The sequence below is a fragment of the Castor canadensis genome, chromosome 10 (genome assembly GCF_047511655.1).
Source record: "Castor canadensis chromosome 10, mCasCan1.hap1v2, whole genome shotgun sequence".
In the NCBI taxonomy this organism is placed as follows: Eukaryota; Metazoa; Chordata; class Mammalia; order Rodentia; family Castoridae; genus Castor; species Castor canadensis.
The window spans coordinates 140,662,742-140,683,646 of record NC_133395.1 but is presented as its reverse complement, the minus strand read 5'-3'; the positions used below and the strand labels follow the sequence as shown (position 1 = coordinate 140,683,646).

The 20,905-nt window shown below is 35.5% G+C and overlaps 1 protein-coding gene across 22 annotated transcripts in view; it reads right to left on the bottom strand.

Annotated features, from left to right (window-relative positions):
• The window catches only part of Setd5 (SET domain containing 5), a 74,374-nt gene that overhangs the window by 44,405 nt on the left and 9,064 nt on the right, over window positions 1-20,905 (bottom strand). For all 22 annotated transcript variants that reach the window (XM_074044316.1, XM_074044312.1, XM_074044322.1 and 19 more), the window contains one exon: window positions 3,908-3,966. The gene's annotated coding sequence lies outside the window, so the exon portion shown is untranslated. The remainder of the gene's footprint in view (window positions 1-3,907; window positions 3,967-20,905) is intronic.

Here is a 20,905-nt window from a genome sequence, read left to right as displayed (position 1 = left end):
CCTACCTGACACATTTTAAGATTAAGGAGGGTTATTAGAAATATTCTAGTCTAAACTCAACAATTCAAAGTCTTTTTTCTTTTTGGCAGTACTGGAGTTTGAACTCAGGGTCTTGTACTTACTGGGCAGATGCTCTACCACTTGAGGCATGCCCCTTTTGCTTTAGTTATTTTTGAGTTTATGCCCATGCTGGCCTGGACCGTGATCCTCCAATTCCTATTGTTCAAAATAGGATGGTGCAAACTTTTTGTCTTGGCTGGCCTCAAACCATGATCCTCCTCCTTGGGAGGCTTCATGAACACCTCCCAAGGTGTTTATTCAAAATTTCTAGAACACAAATAAATGACTGTACCAGAAGTCAGTAATGTCATTTCTCCCAAACTGAATCTGACAGAAGAAATTTATTTTATGTTTGTATGACTAGATACATCTGTTTGTTTTCTTGCAGGACTGATGGTTACAAATGCACTGATCTTAAAAACTGCATTTTTCTGATAATATACACTATTAGATATGAATAAAAACAAACCATCTGGGAAGCTATGCATGTGTGGATGCACAGAGATAATGTATGGAAATTTAATTACCCTGTGTTCAAATTTGCTTTAAAAACTAGTGTGTGTGTGTCTATAACACAAAAAACTAAACTACAAAGAGTACAGTTGCATGAAAAAGACTATAGAAATTTGTACGAAGAAGCAGTGAGGGTACCTTGACTTGATGACCTTAAACCAGTAGAATACAGGAAGAGACTCAAAAACTACTCAACAGCAAAAAAAAGCAAAAGTATATAGAGATTTGTAAATACAAAAGGGAAAAAGTGTACTTTGCATGATTTTATATATGTGGTTTTATATTAATGTAATAAAAGCCAACAAAAGGATGAAATTAAGAATCACTTTATGTAGGACAGTAAAAGTCAATGTGAAGGTCAAAGATCCAAGTTAATAAAGATTTTTATTAAAAAGACTACAAAGTGTCATGACTGACATACTGATTCATGGTTCGACAACAAAGGAAAGTCAAAAAATTATCTGTACTAAAAAAACTAGCAGATGGGTGCCACTGGCTCACGCCTGTAATCCTATCTATTTGGGAGGCTGAGATTGGGAAGATCACTGTTTGAGGCCAGAACAGGCAAAACAGTTTGCAAGACCCCATCTGCAAAATAATCAGAGCTAAATGGACTGGAGGTATAGCTGAAGTGGTAAAATGCCTGCTTTGCAAGAGCAAAGTCCTGAGTTCAAACTCTAGTCCCACCAAAAACCAAACAAAACCTAGCCAAAGGAGGTTGCTCAAACCTGTAAAACTAGCTAATTTAATTAGGAGGTGGAGATTGGGAGTATCAAGGTTTGAGGTCACCCAGGGCAAAAAGTCTGTGAGACCCCCATCTCAAACAATAAAAGCTGACAGTGGTGGCATGTGCCTGCATCCTGCCTATGCAGAAAACTTAAGTAGGATGATAGTGGTACAGGCCCGCCTGGTCATACATTTAAGACTGAATCTCAAAAATAATTAAAGCAAAATAAGCTGGGGCATTATGTGCGTGGTAAAGCACCTGGCTAGCAAGCATGACGCCTTGAGTTCAAACCCAAAACAAAATAACACAACTCTCCTACAAACAACCAAAACCAACTAAAGCAAACTAAATGAATCAGGCATGGTGGCTCATGCCTATAATCCCAGCTCTTTGGGAGGGAGAGAAAAGGAAGATCAGGGTTTGAGACCAGTGCTCACAAGAATTTCGTGAGACCCCATTTCAACTAATGGCTGGACCTGGTGGTGTGTGCCTGTTATTTCATCTATGCAAAGAAGCACAAATAGGACGATCTCAATACAAGCCATTTTAGGCATAAAGTGAGACCTTTATCTGGCATAAAATGAGATCCTATCTGAGAAATAACCAGTGGCGGTGGGGCAATATAGTGTAAGTGGCAGAATGCCTATATAGTAAGTGCAAGGTCCAAAGTTCCAACCCACAGTACTACCAAAAAAACAAACCAGAACACCTCATGAGGCCCTACCTGAAAAATAACTAAAGCAAAAAAGGGATGAGGATATGGTTTTAAGTAGCAGAGTACCTGTCTAGAAAGCATAAGGCCAGAGTTCAAACCCCAGTACTACAAAAACAAAACAAAACCTAAGTAAAATGAAAAGTACATATTTTCTGAATCAATCCAGAGGTTAATGCAGATTTTAAATGGTTGTTGATTTGAAATGTTTGAATCTTACTGATATATAAAGCAGATTAATGTGGTAGATAAGAAAAGTCATCGTAATTAGTGTATCAAGCCAATATTTTTAAGGATACATAAAGTTAATACTACTTAGAATAGCTATGAACTAAGCAATTTTCCTCTGCTTTGAGAGAGCTGGATCTCATCAATGGACCTAGGATTCTCCAAATCCAAATGGGGCAATACACGTGTTCCAACCCAACTGGAGGTGACACTGGTAAGACTGAGTACATCCAATTTTGGCAGTAAATCCTCCTAGCTTTTGGAAACTGAAAGAAAATCTGTAAATGTCAAAACAGAGACCATTTGTCAAATAAGTGCAGAAAGTCATAGCTAATATTGGAAGCTGTTGGCTACAACTCTTTCTTTAGTTTTAGTATTAGTAGATAATTCGGATTAAAAAAAAATTCCCACAAGCTGCTTGACCAGATAAACAGAAGAGAATCTAAGCATAATCGTATCTCTCCCTTCATTGACTAATAAAGGGAATCTGAATCATGGGTCATATTTTCAAAAAAGAACATTAAAAAAAAATCACTCAACATTACTATTTCATGCTGAAAGAAAAAGACAATATATATATATATGATAACTGAATTTTTTTTTCCTACAGTAATTTTTAAAAGGCATTCTATAAGGAAAAGGTAGAAGTTATTTCAGTTAATATCTCCTTCAAGGACAAGTAAATGATTTCTACATTCCCTAATGAAATCCTGATTCAAGAGTTGGGAGTCTTGGATTAGGATTTCATTAGATTAGAGCTTGTGCATGGATCTCTAGTTTGAGGATAGCTTGGGCTACTAGTGAGACTTATCTCAAGAGACAGAGATCCTAACTTGGCTGTTTTAGACAGTTGATAAGTAACTTTAGGAAACATTCAGTCCTTGTGAGGACACAGAGAAGAGGAAGACAATTACCAGGTAAGGAGACAGACCCCATGAGTAAGTAAATTTGCCAAAGCCTTGATCCAAAGTCTCCAATATTGAGAGAAAATAAATTTCTATTGTTTAAGACCTCCAAATTAAGTTAGTCATAAATTTCTGTTTCATAAATTCTTCCATTTCCCTTTTATCTAGTTTCATACGACCTTTCTACTCTTCTGATGAAGGCACTCATATACAGGCCATATATTCAGGCACATTGTCCTGAATAATGATTCCATAATAATGACTTTTTAATTCAAATTCTGATAACAATTAAACTTCTCATATATAACTCTGAGAATAGTTTCTTCCCTAAATAACTGTGTAAAATGTAGCTACTCAAACATTAACCGAAGGACCTTTTATTAATAAGGCTTTCTTATTAGAAAACTCTAGTTTTATAAACCAAGACAACAGACACCTACTATACTTTATCAAGGTTAGTATTTATAGCAGTGACTAATTTAATCATAGTTTGAAGATGTGTTCTGAAGAGAGTGGTAAACATAGACTATCTATAGATGAAATAATGGTTACTTTACTTATCTCTTACAGAATAAGGTCTATGGGACAAGGACTTTCTTCTCTTATCCAATCCTATAGTTCCAATGGCCAATACCATGCCTGATCCATGAGGATTCAAGAAATATATGTTGAGAGAACTGTAACCACCATTACAACAACATGATTTCAGTATTCACTTAAATGAAAAAAATAGAGCAAATTAAAAGGATTTGGGCTAGTCACCTTTCTATAGACCTCTGAATGTGAAGTCCCACAAAATTATCTGTCAGAAGCTTGAAGACCTAGAGAAAGTTGAGACACAAATTAGTGCACAAATGACATTGATGGACATACAGATATATTAATGGTAATTTTATTTCATTTCTATATGTTATACTGCTTTACTATCTTATTCTCTATTTAATACTAAAAATTTTATCCTTTAACCTACATGTCTCGTGTTCTACAAACTAAATGAGAGGAAATTATTGAGGAACTGGTAAATACTTACTATGTCACTGCCAATCCCTCCTTCTCTTTCCTTCAAATTAGAATTCTCTCCCATCTCCCAAGGATCTTTTTTGTTTTTTTCTCTCCCTTCTAGAAGTTCTTTTCTTCTTCAATGAACCATTCCCAAATTCAGGGCTTTTTTAAAATTAAACATCAAATTTAGTATCCATCAGGTAAGGGCCTAACCAACATCTACTAATTTTAAGTCCACAGTACTCCTTTCTTCACCCTCATTCCATTCCATCTATCTTACAGGAGTCAGTTCTATTTGTGGACTCCATAATGGGAACATGATGAAAAAGGGCACTTTTCTACTATCCAAGAAGGAAAATAGGTGACCCACGATTTTTGGCAAAAATGACCAATACACCTTAGATTTTCAGTGTTTTCTCCAAAAAGTCAAGTCTAACATAACATTAGCCAGAATGAGCTATCCACACCTGAAACATCAGTGCATCATAAACATGAAAAGAGCTTTTGATTTGACTCCAGTTATCAAACAGGAAAAGACATTTAAACTTTATGCTGAGGGTTTAAAGACTTCTGACTTTTAAAATTTGGAAAATAAGCTAGTCTTAGAAAAAGCATACTCAGAATTAAAAATCAAAAGTTCTGAAGGTAGCTGGATGCCAATGGCTCACATCTATGATCCTAGGTACTCAGGAGGCAGAGATCAGGAGGACCGCAGTTTAAAGCCAGCCATGAGACCCTATCTTGAAAAAACCCAACATAAGAACAGGGCTGGCTAAGTGGCTCAAGTGGTAGAGTGCCCGCCTAGCCAAGTGTGAGGCCCTTAGTTCAAACCTCAGCACCCCACCAAAAACAAAAGGTCTAAAGGTAAGTAAAAAAGCAAGCCAAAGAAGCAGACTCCTTTAATGGCAATTGCAAACGAGAAAAGATAGTAAGAAGAGAATTAAGTATGACAGCATATAGCAGGGGGATTGAATGCACCAGAATTTTATTTCTTTTGATTCTCAACCAGAACCCACAGAAAAACTAGTATATTCTTGGCCTCAAAAACAGAATCAGCCTGTCTTCCAATAGTGAGTACTCTTTTGAGTAGTCACTATTTATATGTAATTTCTAGGGAAAGTATGTTAAACAGAACATACTATAAATAGTTTATAATTACCCTGTCTTAATTGGGTGCAGAAATGGCCAATAATCTCTGTATTATCACACTAACACTCTGTATGAGTCGCTGGAAGTCAAAGACCCAAGCAATCTGCATGGTAACTCTCAGTGAAGGTAAACAAAATGTGTTTTAAGAACAAGTCCAACAGAGATTTCAGAAGAAATTGCATCAGACAGGTGAGCCGGAAGCAGCTGGGAGACAAAAGTCCAGTAAAAAGCCAATCCAATGAAAGAAATTCAGAACAAGTCTGCTTCAGTAATCCTGTGAAGAGGACTGGCAGGAAGAGGAGTGCTGCTTCAGAAAAAGAACAGGCCTCATATGCTTCAGACAGTCTTTGTACTGAGGCTGTGGACCTTGGCCATTCTCCCAGAAATGATGCAATCCTGACGAACAAGATCTGCTGCCAGAAAAACAATTGTTAACAGCCTATGCAGACAGCAACTCAGCCAAGAAGCAATCTCTGATCAACACTCTCCATAAACCACCAGAACGCCAAATCTCTTCTGCAATTTGTCTCTGATGAAACTTAAATGAGTTTACATTCACATATATAAAACAAGCAATTTTCTCAAAATGTTTTTTCTCTTAATTCCTTTGACTTTACAGTTTCTACCACTCACCATTAAATTTTAAATAAAACACTGAAGAGATTGTCTTGACTCAGCTTCCCAAGTGCTGGGATTATAGATATATACCACCACACCCGGTTTAACAGTAAGGTCTTTACAATTGAAACTAACACTTATTTTCCTCCTTAATTAGAAAAACTTCTGGGAGATAGCAGTTTATCTGAAGTATGAAAATTGCCCTGAAATTTAGCAACATAAAGATAAAAATATACACTAATTCAGGACCAGAAAGGTATAGTTTATATTTCTGAAATTATAAGAAACTCAATGTTAATATTTAACATTGAAAAAGAGAAAATCTATTCTTGCTTAGGCCAACATAAAAGATAAACTGAGCAATATCATCGCACGATGTTATTACATTACCACTTCAGATCTTATTAGAGGGTCAATAGCCATATTTATTAACTTAGGATCCAACTTAAAAGAACCCTCATAATTTAAAAATCCTCTCTAGAATCCTCATTTCTGAAGTATGTCTTCTTTCTCAGTTTTGGTATCAGGATTTTCTTACAGTATTGTTATAAATTATAATAAATTATATTTTACTTCTTAAAGATCCTGATGGGTGGAGTGGCTCAAGTGGAAGCCTAGCAAACAGAGGCCCTCAGTTCAACCCCTCAGTATAGCCCAAAAAACCCAATAACCCTGTATATAGCAATTCTCCACTTAACTCCAAATTGTCAGAAGTCACAAACAACCAAATTTCCTTTTCAAAACAACAGGCTTTAAACTGGAATTCACTAAAAACACAAGCATCTACGATAATCCTAAAATCCAAATATTTGGCCCAATGTACTCCTGTATTTATATTAATAACAAAAATTAATAGATCCACATAATAGCTCTAAAGCACTAAAACATCTTTTGTAGGCTAACAGATGAATAAATTGAACTCACTGAGAAACTACAAAGCCCTGAGTTCAAACCCCAGCACTACAAAAAACAGAAAAACCCAAGAACAGAAAAAACAGTTCAGAAAAAATTTTAGTAAGGATTAAAAATCGCTATTAGTTTTAAGATTCAAATTCTGAATCTGATTATTTAAAATTTTGTTATACACGTAATTTTTTTTCTTTTTTTTATTCATTTATTCCTATGTGCATATATTGTTTGGGCCATTTCTCTTTCCTGCCCCCTCCCAATTTTTTTCTTGAACATTTTTATACTTTTTCAGTTTCTCCTTTGGCTGACTTTGCAAAAAATAGTAAAAAGGGAGAATGGGAAAGAATATTAGAACTTTTTCTGTTGTTGTTCTACAGGACTTTGAACTCAGGGCCTTGAGCTTGCTGGGCAAGTGCTTTTACCACTTGAGCCACACCCTCAGACCTTTATTTTTCAGATAGGTTCTCCTCGCTTTTTGCCCAAGGTTGGCCTCAGAAATGTTCTAACCTAGGAGATCCTGTTAGGGAGCTGAGATTGCAGTTTTGTCCTTTGAGATAAGATCTGGGTTTTTTTTTGGCCTGGGCTGTCCTTGAACCAAAAGCCTTCTGTCTCTACCTTTCAAGGATCTGGGATTACAGTGTGAACCACAATGCCTGGCTGGGTTTTTGTTTTTAAACAATGATATTTTTTTCCCTAGTACTTAAATTTAAAAATTCATGTAAGGAGTTCAAAATGCAGTCAATGTATGACTGCATTTTACCTCCACAACCAGCTTGTTGGAGAACTAACATCGCAGTTACCTTATGTGCTAATCTTCCACCCAAACTCAAATATCTCAAGAAAAACACTGCAGTTGTACTGAAACACATAGCTTTTTAACTTGGGAGAAGAAAGGGAGGTTATAAAAAGTACTATATCAGAAGCTAGAGAACTTGAGATTTAGCCTACAACTTAAATTTGGTAATCTCAGAAAAGTCATTCTACATAGATGAACTCTAAACTCCTCAAAGTAAAATTTTCATTGTCTTTGTTACTACTTTACATAATGTCTAAGTCTCAGTAGTCTCACCTGTACAACAGAAAGAATAATACCTGTCTAGTTGACTCACAGGCATCCACAGGCTAGCATTTGCAGTAAGTTTAAGTCACTCTTTGTCTCTTTAGGTAAATACACACACACACACACACACACACACACACACACACACACACACACACACACACGAAGAAAGAGGAGCTGCACTGCTCCTAATAACCTGAGCATAGTTATGAATTGTTTCTACTCTTCTCCAATAGCATGTATTTCAATTTTGCTAGAGCAGATAATGCGGGAAGAGAAAATGTGGGAAATGTGAGAAAAAAAATACAAGAGAAAGAAGAAATATGACACGAAACAATGAGGAACTAATTGGAAAATAGGATGAGAAGAAAAAGTGTTGAGATGTGGTGAAAAGTTCACGTAAGTAGCACTCAATTAGGCTTATAATCTGAAGCGAGTAGATGAAAGCAAAAGAGTTCAGGGTTGAAGAGAGAGAGAGAAAAAAGCACTGATTGGCATAACCACTGAAACTAAAGAAATTAGAGTCAAGATAAATTTCTTCTTTTCTCCTGTAACACCAGTTTATCCTGTGGTTCCTTTGCCTACATTTTTATTCTATCTAGTGGAATCTGGGATTCCCAGATTGGTTGTTACAGACATAACAACCAATGTCTGTAAAAGTGCTAAGCTTACTAGGAGATAATTCAAAGTCAATTAAAAAAATGACTCCAGCAGGATGCAGTGTCTCCCACCTGTAGTCCTACCTACTTAGCAGGCAGAGATCAGGAGGATTGTGGTTGAGACCTTCCTAGGCAAACAGTTCAGAGACCCATCTAGGCCAGTAAGAAGCTGGGTGTGTTGTGTGCACCTGTCATCCCAGTTACTGGCCAGCGTAAGGTGAGACCCTGTCTGAAAAATAACTACAGCAAAAGAGGGGCCCAGCCATGGCTCAAGTGATAGAGTCTAGCAAGTGTGAGGCCATGAGTTCAAACTAACTCCTGGTATTGCCAAAAAAAAAAATACACACAGAAGAAAAAAAGTGTTTTATTTACAACCCAATAAACAATAATTATTTACTGCTAAATAAACCAACAATGCTCAGACTCTTTGTATCCTTAACAAGAATCAAGAAAACGTTAGGCTTCTAATTATCAAACACAGATGATGCCGTCAAAGAACCTAGATTCTTTAAATTCTTAAAGGGTTATACTCAAGACTTTCCTAAGGTCTGTACTACTGTGTTCAGAGGTTCAGAGCACACTTGAGAGATCTCTTACCAGCAATGTACTTTAGTAGGTAGGAAGAGAACTGTCATAATTCCACTGTTGCTTCCTCTCCCTAAAGTAGAGAACACTTACATCTCCTACTTTTTTTATTAGACAAATCCTTCCACTGATAAAAATGTAGAATTTTAGAGTTTAGAATGTAATTGATTATTTTGTAGATGAAGAAACAGAACTACAAAAAGATTAACTTGTGGGGCTGGAGGTGTAGCTTAGTGGTAGAGTGCTTGCCTAACATGGGTCAGGCCCTGGGCTGGCTGGATCCCCAGCACAGAAGGGGGTGGGGGTAAAGGAGATTAGACTATTAAAAAGTTAAAATACATAGCAGTAGCTTTCAGAAGAAAGCAAATTAAGATCTTAATGTATAGCCTTTATTTATTAAAGCAAGTACTATTTTAGATAGCAACGTCTGAATTAAAATTGTTTTTATTAATTGGTACGTTAAACAAACCCAGAATAACATTTTTGTCTTTTGTAATATATATTATGTAGATTTGTCTTTAGTTTTATATTATGTAGATTTGCCATAGTTTCCTTCATTCATCATTCAGTTAACAAACATGAAACTATGTGTATAAAAACTATGTTAAATGCTATTTAAAGATGTTTCTTTTATCCAAAGTAGGAAAGAGTAGGCAATTTGCAAACTTTTTAGTTTTTGCCTATGTGCCAAGTATTGAATTTTCACAACCATGAAGAAAAAAAATAAACCAACCTTGAAATATGTCTCTTATTACAACCGAGTCAAATCCTGAAGGAAAGCAATCCCTGCCCCACAAAACAAAAACTAAAATCCTAACTCCACTCCATAGATTCATTATAGAAACAAAATTCTTTTACAAATTCCTTATGCTGTTATAGACAAAGCTCATCACTGGTCTCATGAAAAAGTCTATGAAGAATGAACATAAATGGATTGGAAAATTCCTCAAAATAAGGAAGAAAAGATCCTGGCCATGTATGTTTTGTGATTCCTGGCTGACCAAGTGGCTAAGAATAAAGCAGTAATGAAATTTAAAGCTTAATAATTCTGATATTTGTAACAGGCTTCCCCACCAATGCCTTTATCAATAATTACAATTAGCTTGTTATACAAAAATGATTATAAAAATACACAAATTATTATAAGAGCATAAAAATTAGAAGTAAAACTTTTGCACACCCCCAAGATAAAACGAATAATCATACTGGATCTAAAATCTGCTTTCTTAAAAAAAAAAAAGAAATTTAAGAGGATATAAGGATATGGTATTGAAAGCTGTTGAAAAATGGGGGTGGGAGGTAAAGGGGTAAGGAGAAACAATGGAAGGGGTCGAATGGACCAAAGTAGAGTATACTCACAGCAGAGATACGCTGAGAAACCCCTTTGAACATTGACTTAAATATTAATAACAAAAGACAGGATTATAAAACAGGTACAGTGTGTGTGGGGGGGTACTTGTGGGAGGGTGGATGAAGGAGATTAAGGTGATGGAATATGGATGATGAACTTCATATATTTATATGGAGGGAGTTGAGGGAGAGAGACAGTGGAGGTGATCTAATATACAATATAAGCCTATTTGGAATCGTCATCATGAATCCCCCCTGTATAACGAATATATCCTAACAAATTAAAAAAATTAGCAGCAAGTTTTGGATATCTTTGTATCTACTTCTCTCTCTTAAATGATGCCATGTATTCTGTTCTATGAATCTACTGTAATTTAAATCAATCTTCTAATGTTTACCCTGCTACTAATTTTCTTAATATACACGGCACTAAACGTTCATGTACTTATATCTTTCCTCATACATAAGCACAGTTTCTTGAGATAGATTCCTGTAAGTGAAAATGCTAGAATGGCATGAGCATATTTATTAGTGTTGATGAACCACCCTCCAGAAAGATAAAAGCATTTTATATTTCCACAAACATTTGAGTTGCTTTGTTTGGGTTTGCTGAAACTGGGTCTCCTATGTAGCCCAGCATGGCTTTGAACTAGAGATCCTCTAGCCTCTCAGCCTCTTAAGTAAGTGCTGGGATTGCAGGTGTTTGACACCATGTCTAGCAATATTTGAATTATTGATTGACACAGTGAGAAAGCTAAATTCTCATAAGGTTTAAAGTAATCTCTTCATTTTCCTCAGTCTTTTCCCTAAAAGATTCTGTATTCTAAAAGAAAATCTCCAAATGAAAATCAACTGCAAATTGTCAACAACTGTGTAATTCACTTTTAAGTGAATGTGTTGGATGTGCTAATGCCCTCCTTAAGTTCTTGTATGATAAAATAGTAGACCTCAGTTGCTTATTTACCAAGTTTATGGTGGGATCTTCAAAATACAGCCTAGATGAAGCAATATTTCAGAATCAAACTATTTTCCTATACTTGTTTCTTGAGATAACTTTTCTTTTAAAGAATGCACCAAGCTCTAAATTTCTCCTTCTAGTAATAAAACTATGCTAGCCATCTGTAATCTAGCTGGCACCTGCAGAATTCTGACTGAAAATGCAAGTAAATGAGAGGAGATGATCAAAACTCTGTCCTAGGGGCTGGTGGAATGGCTCATGTGGTAGAGCGCCTGTTTAGCAGTTGTGAAGCCCTGAATTCAAACCCCAATACCGCAAAACAACAACAACAACACACATACACACAAACTCCTCTCTCTCCTAGCAGTTCTGCTTCAGGGACAAAAAATATGATGCTTCATTTTTAATCTTAATAATCTTTGGAAAAGGGAAACCTAGAAACTACAAGAGGCTTATCTATATACTGACTGAAAGAGCCAAAGTTACCAATTTAACTTATACTTAGGTACAAATCCACTTGGTATATACTCCATTTATGATACCCGACACCCCCATGGTGCAAATCTTTGCCTTGTGTGTGAGTGTGAGTGTGTGTGTGTGTGTGTGTGTGTGTGTGTGTGGTGTGGCTCTTCTTTTTGTTGTGCTGGCAAAGCACCTATTTCCCAAATTGTTTTCTATTTAGTTAGCTTGGTTTTTAGAGACAGGGTCTCACTATGTAATCAGACTGACGTTAAACTTATGATCCTTTCCTCAGCCTTCCAGTGCTGGGATTATAGGCATGTCCCACTATACTTGCTCACAAACTCTTTTAGCAATGTATTAGTAACGTCACCTTGTTACGATTTTTTTGTTTGTTTCTTATGATTTTTAATGTTGCATTATAGCAAATGAACTGGTCTTATTCCCTTTGGGCACCCAATCCTGCAATCTATATTCTTCTATGATGTTAGCCCTCTTAAAACATAACTTTAATCATAATTGTTCCCCTAATAGGAATTCACAATGGCTACCTTAATACTGGGTTAGTTCAAACTCATTTGCCTAAATGGAGCAAAACCTTCTTTGTTAATCAGCTATTAACCTATCTCCTTCAAAACTTTGTCCACACTGAAGGAAAATAGAACAGGAGGATCATCATGTTGAGCAAGACTAGCCATGTTCAAAAGCCTGTTATCTCATGTTCTTGCTCATTTGTGGAACCCAGATCTAAAATGATGATGATGATAATAATGGGACATAAATATAAAAGAGGGACTTGTTTGGGGGAGGAATCAGTGGGAGGGGGAAGGGGCAATGTAAAGGATATTAAACAGTTAAGAGAACTGAAGTACACCATATGAAGATAGCATAATGAAATCCATCAAACACTGTTTGAAGAAGCGGGGAGGAGAAAGAGGAGGAATGAGAATATAATGGAGGGGGTGAACTTCCATGTACGCTATATGCATTTATGGAATTACCACAATGAGCCCCCCTTGAATTATTAATGTATGCTAATTAAAAAATTTAAAACTATTAAAATATTTTGTCCAGTTATGATACACTGTTTTTCATAATACAAAGCCTTTTTTATTATGAAAAATTTCAAATATACAAAACTAGAGAAAACTCTGTAATGAACTCCAAGTTCCCAACCTAGCTTTAAGCAACAATCAACTCCTGGCTAGTGTTATTTAAGCTCCCCTTCCCAGGATTACTTTGTAGCAAATTCATGCCTGAAGAAAGATATCCCTTATTAAATATAACAACTGGTGATAAAGATATATGAGAGGCCTGCTTACCTTACAGATAGATGGTTGGTGATAGTGAATCAAAGGCCACCATTCTCTTACAAAAGTTCAAATGGATAAAAAGCTTATGCAATTCATCAACTGCTAGATTTGCTGAATAATGTTTAAGTTTGATAACTATAACACTTTATTAAAAATGCCTTAACCACTGAAACTTAGTAATAAAAATTGTAAATAATTATAACATAACTGTTAACAAAATTTCTTGCACTCTTGAGAATGCAAATTTCTCCTGTGATAGAGGCAAGTATAAACAAGCCACAGTTGTAACACAGCATTCCTACATATACTACATGTCAACATATAAGAATGGATATAACATAAGAGATGTACTTCAAAAGCAGGTAGAAAAAGTGAGTGTGATAGTCCACAACCTTCCCTGGAAAGATAAACACTGATTACACCATACAAGCCATGGCTAGTCACCAGCCAGCTGTTCTTATTTTTATTGAGTAGTCTCTCAGAGTCTGGTAGAGTCTTAGAGTGGTGACAGACTCAGGGCAAAAAGGGTAAGCTACCCTGAGGCCCACTTCCCAATGGAAAAACAACTCTGTAGTAACAGTAAGTGCCAATATTTTGGATGTTCAGATGATTCCTATTTGAACCACAGGCATATATATCCTAAAGTTCAGTAACTGGAAAACAGGTCCGAATTAATGTCAGTACAAATGTACACCACAATATACAACCTAAGCAAATCAGCCTAAACTATATTGATTGTAAGGAAACTAAACTTGTAATTTAAAAAGTATCAGCAATGGAAGACAATGACCTACTCAAAGAAACAAGATATACCCTGGTAGGTTTTGTCTAAGCAAAAAACTAGCCTTATTTGCTCTTGGTTACTGAATAAAATTCGCTATTTGGAATGGTAAGCACATTTATTTTCTCTGGACACTTATGAGGACAAGTATCTCTGGACCACCTAGCTAGTGGGTTGGTATGAGACTCAGGACCTTCAACAGTTCTCATCCAACATCAAAAATATTTAACTTACAGATTGCAAACATTTTAAGAGATGTTAATACGAAGTTATTCCCAGTTATTTTGTTATCTCCTTGAATAATCACTGTTGGTTTTCTGGTCATAGCAGAATTTGACCCTAGACAATGTCCAGAACGCTCTAGCACTGAATATGGAGTAAAACGCAAACTATCTAGGAGTCCATTCATCAGTTATTTTCCTTTTCATTAAAACATCTTCTATTTATAAACTTATTTTTTCTCAAGCAAAATATTTCCGAGCAATAAATATTATTGTTTTTCAACACTGTTATTTCCTCTTCTTAAACCTGGTAACCAATTTAAAAACTCAGAATTAAAAAAAATTCCATGCTCCCAATTTTAACAAATGTCTTATAAACCAACATTAATAGCTAAAATGTAATGGATCTTAATCTTCTGAAGGAAAAGTTACTTTTAAAAGGGAAAAATATTTGTTGATTAGAAAAACACTAAAAAGGTCCTATGGAAAACTAACATTACTTTTGCAAAGGATCTTTTCATTTTATGTCCTTAAGGACCTTTAGCAATTTATACCCTTGTAAACATTATCAAATGACACTAAAGGTGACAAAAAGGAAAAAGAAGAGGAACCCTGCCTTAGAAAGTGCCTCACCGTTGACATACTGGGCCAAGCACTGAATAACCATGAAGCCCTCGGGTAAAAACAAGGATGCCCTCACATTCCTGAATTCTTAAAAGAAAAAAAAAAGTACAAGACCAATGGGTCTTCAAAGAATTTAGGATTTAAGAATGCGTTCCACATTTTAAATTCCAACTCTTCCCACATCTGTATATGAGAGAAGAAAATCCACTAAGTCTCCATTTGCGCTATACTAATATTCAAAGATTGATTCTAGTATAACTAGTTTATTGTTTTAATAGCAGATTTCAAACAAATACTTATGAATTCCTACCAATATTGCTTGGTAAACTGCTCAAAGGAAACAGAATATGGGCCTGTTACATTACAAAACCACTAACTTACAAACCAAAATATGTTTAAAGACAAATACTTGGGAGCTATTTTTCATCATTCCTTACTCTCCCAAAATTTCTTACTCTCCCAAAAAAGACTTCCTTTAAGAAGTCTTTCTTGACTTCTAGACCTGCTATTAATATTTTCTCTTTTTAAAAAGTATTTTCTTTTGAAAAAGTTAAAACTTATCAAGAACAATGGAATGTACATCTATACCAAGTCAATACAAATAAACCAGTTAGGCAATCTAAATCAATCTTCAGTAGCAAAATTGAATTCACAAATAATTTTTTCAATAAGGAAAGAACTGCTTTCACAGGTGGGCCTCACAGTAGTTTGTTGCCTGTCCCAAAAGGTCAAAGCACACCAAAGAAAATTAAGAACAATTAACTGAGTTAGAAAGTACAACCACTCCACTCTAGTAAGGGACAACATCCAGTAACTACCCATTCATTTCCTTTTATCAATATTCCAGAATCCCCATGCAATTTTGGCAAAGAATCCTAAAGAAAAAAAGATGAAAACTACAGATGTGTAAGAATATATAGTCAAGAGAAGAGGGAAAGACATTTTATTAGTAGAGGTAAAAGACTCATGAAATGAAGTAGATGATGTGGTATAATGAAAAGATCTTAGAATCGACCAGATTTGGCTCACCCTATTACTAATTATGTAGTTGACTTTCACTCTTATTTATCAGCCAACCATCCCAGAATATCCTTCTTAATAAAAGAACCAAGCAAGACACTCAGCATATTTCAGGCAACCAATTTTGGTATATAGTATTACAACAATAAGGAGGAGCAGAACAGAGGCCACCATAAAGGCAAATAGGTTCTGCTTTTCTGCTTCCAAGGCAATTATACCAACTGGAGGAGAGGAACCTACAGTTGGAAAGTATTCTTATCTTGCTAACACTAAAATTTGTTAATGACCGCAGAATAATATGCACCCTGATATTGCTAACTTTTCAAAAATTCAACCATCTGAACATACCATTGATCTACCAATTTCTTCCTCAACCTTCTGATCAGGAGTGTTTAACAAAATCTGTATAGACTTCTTTAAAATACTAAAATTTAAGTCATTAGTTTTCTGTTGCCCTGAAATACGTGATAGTTAGGAAAGGAACTGAGCTCAGATGGCAAGCAGTACCAACAGAGAGGGACTGAAACATCTGGTTATGTTCATTACTGCTCTAGTCTGCTTTGCCATGACCTACCATGGCCATTTGTATTTTAAATTTAAAGATTATTAAAAATTTTGAATATACACAAAACTCAACTTGTATAAAGCCCCATTTATTCACAATCCATAAAACCTACCATTTCTTAAATGAATTAAATATTTCAGCATGTACCTCTACAAGATTATTTTAAAAAATACGTGCATTGCAGATTCTAGGTTTTTTTAGGGGCAGGAGAGACTTTAGTCTACAATTTTGTCCTTTACTGCAACTCCCATTCCCATATCTAAAATACTATCATACAATCTAAATTCATTTTAGAACTCTTCAATCTTACTGCAATCTCAGGATGCAGATGTGATTCAAGTGGTAGAGTGCTTGCCTAGCAAACATGGCCCTGAGTTCAATCCAGGTGGATGCTAAATTTCTAGAGTTAAAAGAATCCTATAACTCTGATCAACCAAAATGGTGCCTTAAAGCTGCTTTAAAGATTATCATTTCTAATGTTTGAAGACTGAAAAGCTTTGCTTCCTTAAAACTCCTTTGTCTATTAAATGTGATTACATTTATACAGTAAGTAGTGGTATATTTATTAAATGAGAGGCTTTACCAGGTATGGTGAAGTATGTCTGTAATCCTAGCATTTGGGAGGCAAAAGGAGGATTATGTGTTCCAAGACAGCCTGAGCTACACAGTGAGACCCTGACTCAAACAACCAAGGGCTGGGGATGTAGCTCAGTAGCACAGCACATACTTACCGATTAAAAAAAAGCTAGGATCTAAAATGCGCAAGGCCCTGGGTTCAATCGCCAGAACCTCAAAAAAGTCAGAGGCCTCAAACAAATTTCAGTTTCTTTATTAACAATTAGTTCTTTTCATATAATCCATGGATTGATCAAATATTCATAGCAGTTATACCAACTTCCAATTTTGGAAGCTAAAATTTAGTGGATGGCTATTTTGTACCAGTCACTGTTTTTTTGATTACTTTATGTGCATCAGCTCACATAATGCCCACAACAACTTTATGAGGAAGATACTATTCCTATTAGACCAAAGAATTCAACTTGCCAAGAAACTCGATGAGAAAATCACAACTAGAACATGAATCAAGATCCATCCAAATCCAGAACTCTCATGTTCTTATTGATCACTATTTCTCACTATTTGCCATATTCTGACTTAATATTTTCAGCCCACATCACATTAGAATTTGACATACTACTGAAGTATGACATTGTAACTTTTAAGATGTTATAGTGAACAAGAATACAACAGACTAACAGGTTTTATTTTTACCTTTAAAGATTTAAGTTTATTTAAAACTTTTAATAACAAAGTTAAAAAACAAATGACATCCTTTATAAATAATACCTAAATTTCAAGTCTAAGTGAAACATTCGGGAAATGTTAATTGATGATCTTTCTCTCTTATAAGTAGCATCAGTGTTAAGTGTACCTGAAATCATCAGAGGGAGACAAATATGATTCAGCATTACAAGAGAGAGAATTTTTACTAGAGAAAAGTTTCTTATCTCATATTGACAACACTAAGTCAAGAAATCAAAGTTTCTAAAAAACAAAACAAGAAAAATCCATGTTCCCCTTCCATGGCATAAAACTATGTACTATGTATTATTTATTTAAAAAGTTTTAAGTAAACTAAATGCTTCTTGTGTTGTAACAGAAGTATAATTAACAAAATATCATCATGAATATTCATAATAAATATGTCAATCTTACATATAGGACAGGGACAGAATTGGGTAGAAAACATTAGGATAGAAGCTAGATAATTTTTGACTATATCCAGTTTTGAAAATTTCACTTAGTAATTAAAAATTAATTGCTAAAAATAAAAATTGCTGAAAAAAATCTGAAAGTGAAATGAAACAAATTAACTGGCATAACCAAATAGAGAAGAACTATATGCAGTAATTTCACAATTTAACCTAAATGGATATGTCCTAAGGACAAAAAAATTAAGAAATAAAACACTTTTCAGCAATCGTATCGTTTTACTATTCTGAAACTGTTCTGAGTGTTACTGTGGCACGAGGTAAGGAAAAATTATGTTGGTGTTAGTAGAAGCTGGGACTCAGGCATGGGGAAAAGGGAAAGATTAGCTTACATAAATGTTATGTGGTACTGAATCTGAAATGGAAGTTCTCAAGTATCTGTAACTGGCTGAAACTTTTTAAAGTTCTGACCACTGAAAAGGTCTAGAGACAAGGACTAATCCAAGAACAATGAACATTCCCAGCACCCAGATTATGGTCTCTACTATTAAGAGAACTAGGGCTAGGTGTGTTGACTGAGGCAGGACAACAAGGGCTATGTAGTAAGGCACTGTCTTAAAAAGCGGGCTGGGGGCATGGCTCAAGTGGTAGAGCATTTGCCTCTCAAGTGCAAAAATCCAGAGTTCAATTACTAGTGCTGGGAAAAAAAGTAAAAACAAACAAACAAACAAAAAAACCCAAAATTCAGGGATTTTTGCAGAAGTGGTTGCTTCTAGGTGTGGAGTAGAACATGTACAAAATGATCCTGGAACATCTTGTTGTATTAGAAAGCAAGGAAACAAGCGAGAAAACTTTTAGGAACTTATCAAAAGGACTTAGCCAACAGCCAAAGGCAGTACAATCTGAATGTAAAAAAGAGCAGCAGCAAAAGACGGTAACAAATTAAACATGGAACCATAAATACACAGTACTATTACTTTACTTTGGAGGTTGCTAAATTACCAATCCATGATTGTTAATAAGAGGATCTTCAATTTTTAAGACCATAAAGTATGAACACAGTTGATCTAGATAATGAGTATCAACAGTTGCTAAACATGACATTATCAACAGATGAATACTATGAAACTCATTATCAAGTATGCTTGCAATGAAATCACTAATTTATATGAAATGTAGACAGGGATGTCATCTAATAGTGGACTATATTAAATGAGAATCTAGTCTTTAAAACCCAGGCCTGGTGGAGTGGCTCAAGTGGTATAGCACCTGCCTAGCAAGTGCGCATTAAAACCCCAGTACCATTTAAAAAAAAAATTTTATTTTTTTTATTTTTTTTTATTTTTGCTGGGCACCAGTGGCTCATGCCTGTAACCCCAGCTACTCAGGAGGCAGAGATCAAGAGGATCTTGTTTCAAAGTCAGCCTGGGCAAACAGTTCATGAGACCCTATCTCAAAAACACCCTTCACAAAAAAGGGCTGGTGGAGTGGCTCAAAACATAGGCCCTGAGTTCAAACCCCAGTATCAGAAAAACAAAAACAAACGAACAAAAAACCCCAAAGAGTAGGAGTTCTACAAAACTAATTTTAGTTACTATACTGTACCACACTATAATTACCCACCTCGCACACAGAGGTAGAACCTATAAAGACTAAAATTTATTAATCAAGTGCAATGTAAGGCCCTTATCTTGATCAAATGGATTTGTGTGTATGCATGCACATGCACTAGAGATTGAATTATGCACGCTAAGCACATGCCAAGCATATACCCTACCACTGAGCAACACCTACCACCCCTCAAATGGAGTATTTTAAACTATCCTAAGGGAGTCCATTTTCTATTGTTTTATTTGGGCCTTTTCATAATAAAAAAATCAAAATCAATCAAATCTGTATTTACCCTTTCTCATACTATTAACCAAAAGGAAAAGGCACTCTAAAACCTGCCCTTTTGGAAATAGGAGATTAAAACAGAGGCCAAGATACACACAGGCGACTCCTAAATCAGAAATCTATGAAGAAAAACCGGGTTTATAGATAGGGAATAAAAGTTCCCTGTATAACTTATGGTTCAATATGAGACACTTTTTGAGAAAGAAAGGGTTGCTATCACTATGCTAGCATAGTAGGCATATACCAGGACTGTCCAATATAAGATTCATTTTTTAAAAACTTCATAAAAGATATTCAGCTCAATCCTTCAGGCAACTATCTTCCATACAAACACTCACTAGTATTACAGAGTTAAGAAAAACTAACGTGTACTACAAAGAAATTACTTTCCATTTCTTGGCTGGCATGCACTTTTTTAAGTGCAATATATCTTCTCTTCTTCTTGCCGTGTATACTATGCAAACCTTCAGCCATTCCTTTCCATACTAACTGTTCATGATAAACTATACGAGGAAGGCTAACCTACCCAGTGCCTTGCTTTTCTAAAATTACATGTCCTTCCCAGGGGACCCCAGCGTGGCCTAGCCAGATTCCTTCTCAGCAGTAATTTTCATTTTTTTTGAAATTTAGTAAATATCAGCTATTATTAATATAACATATATACTGTGCCACCCTATCCATTTAACCTGGGTATATTTTGAGCCACTTTGTTTTTAAAGGGTTTTTGTTTTTGGAGGTATGGGGTTTGAACTCAGGGCTTCCCATTTGCTAGGAAGGGGCTCTACTGCCTGAGTCATGCCTCTAGCCCTTTTTGCTCTGGCAATTTTGAAGAAAGGGTCTCCCTTTTGGCCCAGGTTGGCCAGGACCATGATCCTCCTA